This window comes from Cibotium barometz, chromosome 42, assembly GCF_041138505.1.
Source record: "Cibotium barometz isolate CiBa-2024 chromosome 42, ASM4113850v1, whole genome shotgun sequence".
In the NCBI taxonomy this organism is placed as follows: domain Eukaryota; kingdom Viridiplantae; phylum Streptophyta; class Polypodiopsida; order Cyatheales; family Cibotiaceae; genus Cibotium; species Cibotium barometz.
The window spans coordinates 19,433,163-19,448,696 of record NC_141087.1 but is presented as its reverse complement, the minus strand read 5'-3'; positions in this window follow the sequence as shown (position 1 = coordinate 19,448,696).

Below are 15,534 nucleotides of genomic sequence, written 5' to 3'. Positions count from 1 at the left end.
TACGTCCCAAATTTCTTTTAAAATTGTTGAGGAATACAAACTCATAGCCATCTAAAGCAATTGGATTTAGGACAGAAACACCCAAATCCACAAGGAGCTTCTTTTTCAAAGTGAAGGTCCTCCTCCATGACTACCCATGAAAGGTAAGATCTAATACATATTCAGTGGTAGGGTCCACGCTCTTTCTCCTCCTTTTCTTCCACCTCTCTTTCCATGTAGGCTTTTTATCTATATTAACCCTTTGACAATGATGAGGTGACCTTAATCATTTCTAACTCTTGGAGAAAAAACTGAGGGTCATCTCCCAAGAAAGAAAAAAAATTGTTTCCCACAATACCTATGTTAAAATCCATTACAACATCTAGATAATGTGTGGGCACAACTAGTCAATGAATATATTGAGGCTTTTTAGAAAAGCCTTTTTGTAATTGTAGACATGTAATATTCAAGCACACATTGTTGACTGCTGCCATCCAATCTTGCATAATAGGGCTAAATGATTGTGTGCATGTAGTGTAAAGTTTCTTGAAATAAATATTTTGAAAATAAGAGGGTTTCTTATTTTCGAGCACACATTGTTGGTTGCTGCCATCCAATCTTGCATAATAGGGCTAAATGATTGTGTGCGTGTAGTGTAAAGTTTCTTGAAAGAAATATTTTGAAAATAAGAGGGTTTCTTACACATGGATTCTAATCATCCAAAAATACTAATAAAATATCATCTTTTCTCTTAACAAGATTGCCTCTTTGAAGATAAGTGTAATGCTGGGGTTTGCTGGCCATACCATACAAAATAGACAAAGAGATAAAGAAATGATTCTTCAATAACTCACATGAATACTACCTTTTAAAAGGAAACGGTTATATACTTAATTTGTTTTTGTTAAAAAGCACACTTTAACAAACTAAGACTTTGTTTGTTAAAAAACACACTTTAATAAACTAAAAGTTGTAAATGAAACTTGTATAATACAAAAAAAATCAAATTAAAACCAATACATAAATATTAATATCATAAACATAAACTCATGTAAACATGGCTTTAAAAAATCAAAACCAATGGTTAAACTCAAATGGTTTATGCAGTCTTGGATTTTAAAATATTAAACTTAGGTTATAAAACTTGCATGAACTAAAAATAGAAGAAACTAATGTGTAATATTGGATTACAAAAATATCCCTTAAACTTTGATTAAAAAATAATAATTGTAAACTTGATAACAAAATATCCAACATAAAAATTGGATTACAAAAATTAACACTTACATTTCTTTACCCTTACCTAGGGGGCTTTCCTTTGATGTATGCCATCTACCCAAACAATGCAAGACTTTCTTAAATTATAAATATTCATTGCAAATTTAAATTTTTTCTCTAGTTTAAGAGGTTCTAGTCTTCACTAACAATCACATGTTAGATTTCGCTTTCATACCCCATGGTTGGAAGATCCACAACCTCTTTAGCAAACCATATATCAATCAAGGGTTTTCTAATTTTATTTAGTGTACTTCCATCTCATATAAGGAAACACCACAATCACCATAGCTAGATTTTTTGAACCAATATAAAAGTTGGTAGTAATTTTTTCCTCTACCACATTTTAACTTAGAAGGTCTCCTTTACGAGGATCCTCCTTCCTAAACCTCTAGTGTAGTAGCATATCCTCCTTTATGAGGATCAATCTTTGTATTCCAAACATAGTGTAGTATCCAGGGATTTATTTACACTAACCTTGCAAACCCATGTGGTTGGGATCCTATGCTCAACTACCATGGAGAAAATAAAATTACAACATAAATTTGCATAAACCATCCCAAATTAGTTCGTTGTTGCTGACCCATAAGTAATTTTAATATCGGCATGGATATTTGCAAGAAAATATCACTATAAGAGAATGAGGGGATACCAGTGGCCCTATCAAAACAAAAATATAACGAGATGTCCGGCTTTCAACCTTCTCATAGATGTGGCTTTGCATGCAAAGCCATTGGCCACCAAGCTCACTCAATCGGTATTTACTCTAGTTGTGTAATTAGTGCTTGATTAGTAATTTGTTAGCTTCATGTCACATGGTTGCATGTGAAATAATCCTCCTACTAATGTCATATTTGTGGTTTCTATAGCTTGATAATTCTCTCTCATTTGACACCACATGGTTGTATGCAAAATTACCCTCCTACTAATATTGTATTTATGGTTAATCTATGGTTGTTCTTGGCTTGATATAAGATTTTATAGAGCTATCTCCCCTATTAGCATGCATGTATTTCTCCTAATAGAGCTATCTCCCCTATTAGCATGCATGTATTTCTCCTTACTTTTTTCTCCTTTTCATTAATTATCCTTTGGTTACTGTCTATGGGTCATGGGGGTAGGCAATTCAGGTAAATATGAGCGCAATCCTCCTCTAGCAGCTCATGTGGATCATGTGGGTCAAATACTTATATGAGACCTATCAAAGGAGCTAGCTTTAGTGTGGACTTGGCCACCACCCTGCATTCGGAACAATTAATGAAAAATAAAAACTTGATTGACGAAGGTAATCTTTGGTGGAGGTGGTTGTGGTGGCAAGACAAGTGGTGGGTAAGGGCACGTTAGGTACCCTACAAATTCCCTATATTGTTTATCCTTCTCCCACCATAGGCATAGGTTGAGTATCAAAATTTTGGGGAGTTGGTGGTGGTGGCAGAGCTAGAGTTGATCTAGCTAATAGTACTTGTGCTAGTAGCTAAGCACCATATTTGTACATGGACGGTTCATGGTTTAGAAGGCATCTATAATGTGTTCAAGGTATCGGGATGTGGGCTCTCACCTACTTGTATGATTATATCTACATATTGATAGCTAGATTAGTATGGGGATACATAAAGGCCCATCATTTGTACCTTATAAACAATTTTATGATACCCGCATCTCTCTAACCATATATTGATTTGAGGAGGAAGGAAAGAAATCCATTTAGCTTTGACACTTAAGCGTTCTTATAAACGGGTTCTTTTGCTTCTTTCATGAGAGCACCACCTACTACATAAATATTCTCTACCATGAAAACGCCTCTATCATCTCCTCCATTGCATCGTATATATGTATTAGCTCGAGCTGAGGATGGTACTCCATATCTTCTAGATCATCATCAATGCTTGCAAGTTTTCCATGTCATTTAGAATGAGAAATTGCAACTCTCGAATTTTTAGTAGCACAACATCATCTACCGTAGCCTTATGTGGTTGTAGAACTAAATGATTCATGACCTCCATGCTCTCCTACAGAAAACAACCGAGAAAGTGGTTTAGAGAGAGAATATTGAATTTTTAGAGAGAGAGGGATGGAGAGAGAGATTAGGGATTGATATTGGGATCTAAGTTACAATATATTTAGAGGGGTGGGATCTTGAGAGAGAGAGAAAGAGAGTAACAGAGGTTGCCAAATGATCAATGATAGAAATATCAACAAATCTTGCATGGAATTGGACATGAAGGATGGTTGTTTTTTGATGCTCAATGGGAGCTAATCATGCTTTCACCTCTTTTTAGAGAGAGAGAAACTTCTCAAAAAGAAAATATCCCTATGGTTATGTTGATTTTGGACATAGATTGAGATTGTCAACAATTTAGCTTGAGTCTTAAATACTATTGCAATTAACATCAAAGAAACTTTTTGGCATACCAAAAAAGGAAGCCATTTGTGCATGATTACCATAATCATGGTAAACCCATATTACGATCATTGTATACTATTAGTGTGATCATGGTATTTACATACTCCGATTTTTATTTTCGACCTACTATGTCCAATGCTTTCGACACTAGTTTTGAAGGAAAAACTTACCAAATTTAAAACCCGTGCTAGAATCTGGATAACATGGAGAAATATAGGTAAGTTCTCTATTCTCTCTCTCTCTCTCTCTCTCTCTCTCAATAGTTGGACAAACCAATACAACGACAGAAGAGAATTTAGGATGCATTCAAGATGCTTGAAATTTTCTCTACATCTTACATCACTTCCAAAATATTGTACCATTCATTGGCGTTATAAAGAAATAAAGAAGGACAAAGAACATGGAGATATGGTGACAAAAGAACAATGGGAGTATGCAAGAGGATGTGATCCTCTTGTAAGTCATGTGTCTCTAATTTCTCATTTTTTATTCAAATAGAATCTCATGATATGGTTATTCATTATCATAAATGTATTTCATTTGGTGTTGGTAGTAGTATAAGGTATACAATGCCATGTGTTGGCATTGTATAAGGTATACAATGCCATGTGGTCCAAACAAAGACATTTTTGCACTCATCAACACATAGATACAAAGAGAAATACCTAAGATTGTGGGATTATGGAAAACTTTGAGCAAGAGAGTGGATCAATGGTTGATTGTTATGGCATGACTCAAAACATCCGAACATTTGGTTTCAGGACATTCAAAATTTTTATATTGGATGTGAAGCGGTGGTGTGTGGAGGCACCCAAGAAACCATGAAAATGCATCTAAATGGATTTATGGCCATTAATTTCACAAAATTTTGATAAACAGAGAGAGACTTGTTTGTGCTACCTCACCATTGTGGACAAGTCAATTCTAACCACCATAAGCTTTTATTATATCATTCTTATAAATCTTAAATTTACACTCGATGTGTTTCTTCTTACAACGTTGTGTTTCACATGGATATAAATGACAAGAAATGGTGGTATTTCAAAAAAGTTTCTTCTCAATTAAAGAGTATTTTTTAAGGTAGGGATGTTGGAGAGCTCATGGACAAAGTGGTAGTTGAAAATGAACGTGGAGGGCCAAGAACAAGATAAAGAACATGAGATGTCACCAAGTATAAATGAAGGGAGCTTGGTTTTGAACATAAGGGAAGCCCATGGGCATGGATATTGCTGGGTAAGTATGGGGGCCCAACATTAATAAGTGTGAAAGGTGGGCAAGTATATAAGTGAACAAATTGTATTTAGGAGCATCTAAAAATTTTGACTAATCAAATCATACTTCCTGGAGCTCCAATATTCCATGGCTATGGTGGTACTCCCTTGAGTGCATGTGGCACTCCATCAGGAGTGCATGTGGTACTCCATTATGAGTGTATTCTCTTTCTCTTTCTCCCCATCATTATAGTAATATTAGAGCCTTGTCTTTGAGATCAATTTCCATCTTAGATTTAAGAAAATTTACGAGTTTCTTGGAATTCTTGATTTTGTTGATCTTTCTTGAGTTTCTTGGAAATTTCCTTGACTTTCTTGATTTTCTTGATTTCTTGATCAAGAGATGGAGCATGATGATTGCGGGATTCTAGAAATTTCCTTTAATTTTGATTTTTTTGAAGTTTTTTTGGGGGTATGGGTCATTGTGGACCAAATTTTGGGGTAGCCGCTCCAAAATTTGAATGGCATGACCAAATTTGGGAGAAATTTGATCTTAATTCATGATTAATTTCCTTAATCAAAATGTTTATGCTTTTCTCTTCTCCTCCTCATGTTTGATTTGAGATAAATAGGGTGTTAATTCATGCTGAACTATAGCATTCACCTAGGGCTTCCACCATGAGTTTCCTCCTAATCAACACGAAGGAGCTATCAATGTTGCTTGATGGCCGTGATTGAAATTTATATTTTTTTAGTGTTACTGTAGATTCGTGTGCCGTTTTTGCTGGGTTTTTTGCTACCGTTTTGCCTCAAATCAGGGTCTACATAGCAAGCATATGCTTGCTTAAGCTTGGCCTAATCTTAGGCAAGCTTAAGCTAACCATTAAGGCTTTTAATGGTGCTAAAATCAATGACTTCTATGGCACTTCCATTCCTATAGACTTTGTTGTGTGCAACAGTGACCTATGATCATCATCAACTATCATTTTGACTTTGCATACAGTAAGGCTGCTTCTAAACATGTGAATGCCAAGGATCAACATTTTCTTTACTGTATGCTTTATGATGATTACGGCTACTTTGTTTTAAAGATCAATTGCTCCAATCATTTGCATGTTGCATATGCAATGATGTTATGCCCATGCTATTTGGAGGCTTTTGCATGGTCAATATATCTACCATGGAGGTGATTTGGGATGCATGAGTATGGTATAGCTGTGGCTATAATTTTTGAAATTTTTTTACCTTTTTCATATGCCTTGCTTGGTATTAAGTAAGCATCACACCATATGTGGCCATTGATCCACTGAAGCTTCTATTTTCCATTTGGATGATTTTCTTGCTCATTAATGATGGCTATAAAGCGAAGGCAAAGGACTAAAGTGCTATCCATGAAAATAGTGAGTTGTGGCTTCATAGTAGTGCTAAAACTTGGCCTAAAGCAAGCACATGCATGTCCCTACATGAGAAAATGGTTGCATTAATCTTGGGAACCTTTACTTGAATCTAATCCTTGGCAAATCATATGCCTTGTGATTCACATGGTGTTAGATGCTATTTGGATGTTATTTTGTTGTGATTTGGTGTATTGGAGCTACTTTGGATGATTGAAGAAAAGCATGAGTACATGCTCATTGTAATGGATAATATGAAAATATCACAAGTCATGCTAAACATATTGTAAGTGCTCCTACCCTCTCTTTTGAAGTTAAATCCACATACACCTCACTTGTACTTTCACTTTAATTCCTAGCATCTAGTATGCTTATGAGGGTACCTTGGGCATTGGAGGAGAGGCTCGAGGGAGCATGGCATGAACTCTCCTTTTTATCGTGAGTGCTTTTGGAAAAGCGGCAAGGAGGGGGATTAAGTACATTGGTTGGATGTGAAGACTTGGCCCCAACTTGTTCCTAGATTCAAACTAGGTACGAGGGTGGGAAGGCTTGGTTGGGAGACTAGCAAAAGCATCAAGCGCTCCTTCAACTACATTGCAAGCATGCTGAGGCTATGGAAGCCAAATGTTACTTGATTGAGCATGCCATGGACACTTGGTAATGATAAAAGCATAAGAGTTGCATGGGCAAGTGTATGCTTTTGGTGGTGATCACTTGGGACATTGTGTCATGATTGGACATTGGGAAAATTCTACTGGATTATGATTGAGATTTGGTTCACATTGTGGGCATATTATGGCCAATTTTTTGTGATTTTCCTACACTCTCTGTAGTGAATACAAAAGTGCAATTCAGTCCCAAACCACTCAAGATCTATAAAGGAAATTGGGAAGTCTTAAAAGGGCATCTTAAGGAAAATCTAATAAGCCATCAAATGGTTGATTTGGACACCATTTCAAGGTGTAAAGGAGCTAGTTTGGTCAGATTAAAAACCCTAATTCAGTTAGAAATAGTGTGGATTGAATTCAAGGTGTTTACATAGCTTAAGAAAACTACCTAAGATCTTCAAAATGATCTTACAATCTTTCAATTCCGTTAACATTTGGGTGGTCAACCTCACATACTTGAATTCTAGCTAAAAGTCAAAGCAGCGAGGTATAAGGGTGCTCAAAGTGGTGATTTAGGGTAATAGGAATGTTCCTCTCATCAAGACAAATGTGGCAATCTAAAGAACTCCCAATTTGGTTTCAGTTTGCTATACTAACCACTTGGTAGCATGGGAAACCGTGGAAGGCCATTCAAAGCTCAAGAACAAGTGCCGGTGGAAGAGAACCAAGTTCAAGATGATACCAATGAGGTGGTTCGTGATGACATGGTACATGTGGGTGATACTCCATTGGGTAAGGATCCACATGGTCAAAATGTGGCACCACATTTCATTGCTGACCATGGGCAGAACTCAAGGACAATGTAACAAGAAAGGGTACCTCTACCTCAGGGGGTTCACTATATGTAAACTCTCTATATCACGTGCATTCAAGACCTAATTTGAAAACCCCTGATCTATAAATTTTTCATGAATAAAACACACATTTTTTCTATTAAATTTATAAATACTCCCTTTAAATGGTACCCTTATGTATGTAAAAAATGTGTAAAAAAAGGATTTTTAAAAACCCCTCATGTTGAACCCACGTGCTACCTTTACATATTTTTGAGTGACCCCCCCTCCCGAAACCTCTACATGGCATTAGTGGGAAATAGTGAATCCAATTTATTTTTCCGTAGACGCACCATTACAAGTACACTAGTCCCTATAGGTTTTAGATGATTCACATCAAAAATGTAATTTTACATTAGATTATTAGTATTTGCAGGCCTTCTGATAGTCTGGAAGAATTTTAAAAAAGAGATTATTAAAAATCCAACCATTGGATTTGTAATTTTCACTAACCGCTACATTCTACTAATGTCTCAGTATCTACCCACTCTTTTGATCTACAAGATTGAGGATTTTAAGTGGTAGCTATTGTGGGTACAAAAAGTGGCGTATATTATAACACTTTAAAGACCTTGAAATATTTAAAGAAAATAGGCAGATATCTTAAAATTTTCTCGTAAAATCAAGTTAAGCTCCTTATTATGTGAAGATCTAAGGTACAAAGTAGGAATCTCATATGAGTTTATATGTAAAAGATATTAGCATTTTATGGAATCAGCTCAAATTTGGGACAGGGTGTATACATTGACTTTGTACCTAAGAAAATGAGGACTTTTGACTATCTAATGCTTAATCAAATTATGCAACTATATTTCCAACTTTGAATATGATGTTCCAACAAAAGAACTTGAAACAAAATTCCTTCATTTACTAGGAGAGATTAGCCACTAAAGGTAAACAAATGCCTGTTTTTTGCTGTTTACAGGGTGCCTGAGTGGACAAAACTGGGCACCCTGATCTTGCAACCACCCCACCAAGGGTCAAAGATGTGAAGGACAACATTATACTTCCCAATTTCAAAGGGGTGAACACAACCACTGAAGAATTGGAGGAATGGATTAGCAAGATAGAGATGTACTTTGCATTGTATCCTCGTGAAGAGGAAGACAAAGTACAATTTGCCATGTTGCATTTGGAAGATTATGCCCATTCATGGTGGTGGTTTACTCAACATGAGGGTATGCACTTTGACACTTGGGAGACATTAAAGGATGCCATGTTGTGTTGAAGGTATTGAGAGAGCAAGTTGAAGTGAAATACTTGGGTCACATTATGAGCAATGATGGTATTAAGATAGATCCCAAAAAGATACAATGTGTGAAAGAGTGGCCTACACCCACCAACACTACTCAAACTAAGAAGATTTTTATGATTATCATCCTTTTATAGGAGGTTCATATTCCATTATACTCACGTGGCAGCCCCACTTCCGGATAGGCTTAAGAAGGAAGCATTTTTTTTGGCTGGCAGGGCTAGCAAGCACTGATTTCCAATATTTGTTTGCCTTGATTTTTCTAAGCCTTTCACTATATGGGCTGATGTCAGTGGGAGAGAAGTTGGTGCCATGTTATATCAGGAGCATGGGGTGATTGCTTATGAGAGTAGAAAGCTCACTGAGAAGGAGAGGGAGCTTCATCTTTATGATCAAGAAATGTTGGCCATTTTGCATGTCGTAAAGAAGTGGCATCACTATTTGTATGGTGGGCATTTCAAAGTAAGGACCGATCACCGAGAGTACTCCAATTTTTCCTCACCCAACAAAACCTTTCTCCAAAGAAAAAGAGATGGCTTGATACTTTTCAAAATTATGATTTAAAGATCTCTTACATATGGCAAAAAAGGACAATGTTGTGGGCCGATGCACTTTCTAGTATGTGGGCTTGCACTATACATGTCATTTTGGTTGTGCATTATGATTGGATTCATGAGATACAAGAGGACTCTTTAGTGGATGACATGGTTGGTACAATGTTTCAAAAATTACAACAAGGATTATGTGATGAATATCCACCTTTTAAGATGTGCAATGGGTTACTTCGGTATAACGGGAAAGGTCTATTTGGTCCCTCACTCATCCTTCATGCCAAAAATCCTACAAGACATGCACTCTTCACCAATGGCGGGTCTTTTGGGAGTGTTGAAGACCTATGATAAGATACGAAAGAGTTTCTTTTGGAAAGGAATTTGGAAGGATGTGCATGACTATGTGCAAAAGTGTTTGCTTTGCCAACAAAACAAGGATCCCAATCAATTGCCGGGAGGATTGTTGCAACCATTGCCTATTTCAGAAGGAAAGTGGACACACATAGCCATGGATTTCATTACCGGGATACCCACTACTAAGCAAGGGTGTAATAGCATCGATGTGGTAGTGGATAGATTAACAAAGGCGGCTCATTTCATACCCACAAAGGTGCAATATACAACTTCTATGGTGGCTCAACAATTTATGGATCATGTGTTTAGGTTGCATGGAATGCCTATGCAAGTGGCAAGTGAAAGGGATATAAACTTCATGAACCATTTTTGGAAGAGTGTCTTTGATTCCATGGGGACTACAGTCACTCCAAGTATGGCGTATCATCCACAAACGGATGGCCAAACCGAGAGGGTGAACAAGTGGCTCAAAATCTATTTGAGACACTATTGTTATGAAACCCAAGTGTCATGGGACATTAGGGAAAATGTGGACTCATTTTTGGGTCCTCTAAGAAATGCCAAGTCATCATTCTATTACAAAAAGGGGGATCGTGGATAACCCTATCTATAGTACCTCAAAAATATATCATTGGAAAGATATTGATGAGAGGATTCTAACGCACTAACCTCTGACAAATTTGGAGCTTTTATGCTCAAGCTATGGCCTCCCCAACAAAACGTAACCTCAAAAGTTCCGTAACGGAAGCCTCACCCTCATTGGTCCTTATGGAATATTTCCTAGAATCTCAAATAGCTTCAAAGGCCCAAAAGTGAGTCCAAATTTTCCCTGATGTAAATGGCTCCACTTAGCTGAATTTTTCCATGACAAAACCTATCACATGAGTATTGACATGTCTCCATTTTAAGCCATGTATGGGTATAAGGTGCATGTACCTTTTATTGCATTCAATGAGGAAAAGGTGAATCCTCAAGCCCAAGAGGAGATTGAGAAGATGTGTGCAATATTGCAAGTGGAAGAATAACATGGCTAAGGCACAAAACCAAATGAAGCAATATGCCGATGAATAAAGAAGCATATGGAGTTCAAGGAAGGGGATTATGTATTCTTAAGAATCCCTAAGTCAAAGTATGCTTCATTGAAGGGAGACACCAATACAAAATTTGCTCATCGATTTTATGGACCTTACAAGGTGTTGACAAGAATTGGTGAGGTTGGTTACCAATTGTTGTTACCTTCTACCACAAGCATCCACAATGTGTTTCATGTGTCACATTTGAAGAAGTATGTGGGACATCAATTGGAAGTGATTGATGAGTTGCCTCCTATGGATGAAGAGGGAATGATTCAATATGTGGCGGCGGAGAGGGTGAAAGGAATGAATGAAAGACACCTTCATAATAGTTATATTGTTGAGTACCTTGTGAGGTGGAGAAACTTGCCTCATGAAGAAGCTTCTTGGCAGTCCAAAGGCTTCATAAAAGACCATCCGGAGCTTCTACAAGTAATGAATCATAGTGAATAAAGTGGGTACACCTGTATGGTGTCTTTGGGAAGCTATATGCATGGATAGGGATGATGATATGAAGGGTATCATTGCTGTAAATTTACCGTATGGACATCCATAAAAAGTATCAGTGTGCTTCATCACTTGTCAATCAAAGCAAGGTGCAACAAGATTCCATGGGCTTATGGGTATCATAGAGGGCAGTCCATATGTACATAAAATAAGTGAACAGCTCTATCTGGAGTTCTTTTGTGGGAGATGCCTTTTGGATTCCAAAGAATGTACTTGCACACTCATGCTTGAAGACAAGAAGGTTTTCCATAGTCCATACATTGTTCCCTACATGGTTTCGAGGACAAAACCTTTGGGTGGGGATAATTTGTAATGAAGGGAGCTTGGTTTTGAACATAGGGGAAGCCCATGAGAATGGATATGGCTAGGCAAGTATGGGGGCCCAACATTAATAAGTGCAAAAAGGTGGGCAAGTAAATAAGTGTGAAAAGGTGGGCAAGTATGTAAGTGAACAAATTGTAATTAGGGGCATCGAATCGTTTTGACTAATCAAATCATACTTCTTGGATCTGGATCCAAGATTCCATGGCTATGGTGGTACTCCCTTAAGTGCATGCGGTACTCCATCATGAGTGCATTATCTTTCTCTTTCTCTTTCTCCTCATCATTACACCAAATAATCAAGGTGAAGGTGTCTCTATCCAAAATGATGAGGAAGGAATTAAATTTGAGCATAATGATGATGTTGAGACCCCTAGCAGTGGGATAGATCTTTTTGTTGATCTTGTAATGGGACATATGGATCTTGAGATAGACCAATTCGCATGTAAGGATTTGAGGGAAGGTGCAACAAATGTTGGCCCAAACTCACCCTGTCATTCATCAATTAATCAAATTTTCAATCTTGATTTAGTCTATATTTGATTGTATTAAATTACATTTTGTGCTTCTTCTTTTGTGATATTAAGATATTTTGAGCTCTCTAGAATGCTCTATGGAATGTGTGGATGTTTTTCCCAGTACGTGGCTATACATGTGGAATGCACAAGGATACACTTAAGGCTATAACCGCACACAACTCTAGCCTCGTGCATAGTTGTGCATCAAAAATTGAACACCTTGCACACCTATCCAGGTACCCTCTCTCTACTCTCTCTCCTCTTCTTGTTGGTGCAGTGAAGCTCCCTTTCTCTTGTAGTGTGATCAATCTCTAAAATTTTTTCTACAATTTTTATCAACGAGGGAACATCTTGAGCATTCCAAATTGCACCTTCAATGTCTTGCACCAATTTGAAAACCTGGTTCTTTAACACATTTCTCTACCCAATACATGGTCTTATACTATGTAAGTGGTACTTCCCAATCTCCATTGAACCTTACAAAGTAATATCCCCATCAGATATGTCTTAATTTATTGATTATTGAAGGAGGTTGTATGTAAGTTGACCCCTCTGAAGTTTATACTTGTAAAAATGTCGTACTAGACACTCTATCTTTTGATGGTAATCACTAGCCTTGAAATAAGAGTACTAAAAAAAAGGTCTATGAGAGGCCTGATAATAAGTGTTCTTATAGAATGAATTCAAATTAAATAAATTATAACTCAAACAAACTTGTTATTAGCTTGAAAACAAGTTTGAATGTAAGTTATGTGTTGTTTCATTTCTAAGTTGTTTAAGGATGGTATTTCGGTATTTTTAGTTAATGGGGACATCACTTCTATTATCAAAGTATGTTTTATTAATTCTGTATTAAAAATGGAATTATTATTAAAAAAACTAGAGGAGTCCTTTTTAACATTTGATTAGAAAATGATGAAATAGTTAGTTTAGAGTAAGAACATTCACAATCTCAACGTTTTGACTATATGATGTAAGTAGTGAAGTATATTTACTTAGGTTTAAGTGTGCACCTACACTCTTTATCTAACTTATTCAAATTGTGCACCTTAATGTTTTATCTAACCTACTCAAATTTTGCATTTACGCTCTTTATCTAATCTATTCAAATTGTCCTATTCAAAGTACTTAACTAAACTCTTTATCTAACCTATTCAAATTGTGCCTAAACTTTCTATCTAACCCATTCAAATTGTGCACCTAAACTCTTTATCGAACCTATTCAAAGAGTGCACCTAAACCCTTTATCTAACCTATTCAAAGAGCTTATTTGTGCACCTAAACTCTGTTTTTGACCTAGACTCTTTATCTAACCTATTAAAAGATCTTAGTTGTGCACCTAAACTTTGTTTCTAACCTAAACTCTTTATCTAACCTATTCAAAGAGCTTAATTGTGCACCTAAACTCCGTTTCTAACCTAAACTCTTTATCTAACCTATTTAAAGAGCTTAATTGTGCACCTAAACTCTATTTCTAACCTAAACTCTTTATCAGACCTATTCAAAGAGCTTAGTTGTGTGCACAAACTTTATTTCTAATCTAAACTATTTATCTAACCTATTCAAAGATCTTGGTTGTGCACCTAAACTCCATTTTTAACCTATCCAAATTGTCCTTCATGGCCTTAGTATTGAGAATTTTAGAAGGGTTATTCTTGTTTAAGTAAAACTCTTTGAATTGACATTAGAAAAATTGTATCTATGATTAGTGTAGGTATGGTAAGTAGGTTCATATTCTTTATTATGTCAAGAAAAAACATTATGAAAAGATGGATTAAAACATTTTAGCAAAATTCTCCAATAATTTTAACTTAATCTAACCTTATATCTATAAATTGGTCTAATATGAGAGCATATTAGATATTAATTTTCCTAGAATCTACCTCAAGGTGAGGACATCTTAGGTTCCTAAGGGGGAGAGGATATCACACTCCTCAAGAGGAGGTGCTTATTGAAAAACTCTTTTGGAATGGGAAGTGGCTTTACATTAAAAAGGGTATCGGGAAAGATTAAAGTGTATGTGTCGAAGGATACTCACATTTCATTGATATTTTTTATCCCATAAACACTAGGACAAGATTTAGGCTAGGTAGCATAAGTAAATTGTTAGCTTTTTATTATGTGACGGATTGAGGTCGACCATAACATAAATGTTATTGGTTGTGATAGGGTGTGAATGGATGAGCCTCCTAAGTTCCATCATGTTGCCATATTCTTAAGAGGAGTCACTTTGGCTCTAGAAATAATGGTATAAATACAAGTGAGTAAATGCATATTAAATATTAAGCACAAGATTAGTGGGGTACCTTTTTGAAGGAGGGAGGAAATAGCTACTGTAAAGTAGACAAAAATAAACAAAAAGAAAGGTTAGCTTAATCTACCATATACATAAACCCTATATGTAATCCAACTTATATATATATATATATATATATATATAATGATATTGATTAAGAAACCCTAAATTGATTAAGCACATGGTTAGTGCACTTACCTTCACCAATGAGAGACGAGATACCTACAAAACCAAGAAGAATAAAAAAAAGGTTACTTCCTTCTACCCTTTTAGAAAAAAAAACTAATATGTAATCCTACATACATGAATACACTAATCTTATTAAGATCACTATCAATTAATAAGAGACCTAATTATGAGAGATTTATGTGAGAGATTAGTGTATAACAAAGAAAGATAGAGGAAGTTGCATGAGGGAGGAAGCGAGAGGGAGATGAGAAGAGAGAGGGGGCGAGAGAGAGAGAGAGAGAGAGAGAGAGGGGGCGAGAGAGAGAGAGAGAGAGAGAGAGAGAGAGAGAGAGAGAGAGAGAGAGAGAGAGATCTAGAAGGTGAAACAAAGAGAGAGGAGGGAAACTAGGAAGAGGCGATGCACAAAAGAGGTCTCAAACACGGTACAATGGGCCTTTTGTCACCCATTTTGCAAATAGTTTCCCCAAAATAAAGGCATTGATACGAGCACTAGTAAGAGCACTGGTAGGAGGGCTGGATACCAGCAAAATTACTAGCGATGGGTATTTCACAAAATTGTTGGTATCTTGCATTAGCACACCCTTATTCTCTTGTAGTTTATAAAGTTTTGAAATTTTAAGCTATCATAAGTTTCATAGTGGCACGTAGATTATTATAAATATGAAGGTCTAAATTATGAAGCTCTCATGGAAGGGCCTTACTTAAGGAT